This window comes from Gavialis gangeticus, unplaced genomic scaffold (genome assembly GCF_001723915.1).
Source record: "Gavialis gangeticus isolate Ggan-Ray unplaced genomic scaffold, GavGan_comp1, whole genome shotgun sequence".
NCBI lineage: Eukaryota > Metazoa > Chordata > Crocodylia > Gavialidae > Gavialis > Gavialis gangeticus.
In genome coordinates, this window is record NW_017728992.1 from 207,746,471 (window position 1) to 207,747,629 (window position 1,159).

Sequence of the window (1,159 nt, forward strand, 5' to 3'; positions counted from 1 at the left end):
GTTGCCAGGCTCTGGTTAAAGCATCCTCCCTTTGCTATTGTGCTTCCTAATTCAACAGTGCTCCCAAACGTGTTCCCATAACTGCCTTGGTGGTTTGTTTTCCAAATGCATCCAGAGTGCTGATTGCAACAGCTTCACTCAGCTACCAGGACCCCTCCGTGGCTATCTCCAGGTAGGATCACTGCAAGGCACAAGCTGTTGGAGAGGAGGTATAGATTGAACATCCGCCTGTGACTTTGGGAGAGCAGAAGGCGATGCGGTGTGCAAAGACCTTTGCGAAGACATCTGACTTTGCATAGCTCCCAACATCTCTGGGGTGCTTTTCACTGTGGTATTTGGGCACCTGGAGCAGGTTGGACAAGGAAGAGTTCTCAGGATTTATATTCTCAAGGTGCTTTTGCAAGAATACTCATTTCCTGCCTTGTCTGCCTGACTGCAAATCTGGATTTTATTCCCCCATTTCCTCCAGAACATAAAATCTCCATCCTGCTCCTTGCCTTCCTGTTGGCCGTTCAGTACGTTACTGCACCGGTGATGCTGGTTGCACCGGTTCCTCGGTCACGTCCAGGAGCCTGGGCTGCAGCAGGCTGAATTGCCTCCAGCTCGCTTTGCTGACCAAGGGGCTGTCAGTGGCCTCTACCCCCAGCTATGAGCATGTGTGCTAGTTTATAAACCATCCCCCTTTGACTACCCAGCAAGCTGCTCAACAAGCCCAGCCTTGGGCTCCTGATGCCTTGTTCACAGGGGTCCTGGCCCCAGCAGACTAGCTGGAGCAGACAAGGAGAGCATGTCTACCATGCAAGCACCTGGGTGTGGGCTCTCAGGGCTCCTCTACAGACTCCAGGTGAGGATTCATCTCTGCAATTAATCTCTTGTCCTCTGGCAGAAAGCCCTGCAGCTCGGTTTGATTGCAGTGTTTCTGGAAGCTCCTTGCAGCAAGGACCTCTCTTTCCACAAGCACCGAGTCCCCTCCACTTACACTTCTCCTACCTGCAGCCTTTGCTGAGGCTGGGATCGCACTCTGATCATCAGGTGTGTCACAGCAAGCTCGACCTTTGTGACACCCACCAGCAGCAGGCCAGGCAATGATTTTTTTTCCTCCAGAGGGGATGAAGCCTATGTCCATCTTCTGTTCCCCAGCCACAAATACGTCCCGAAG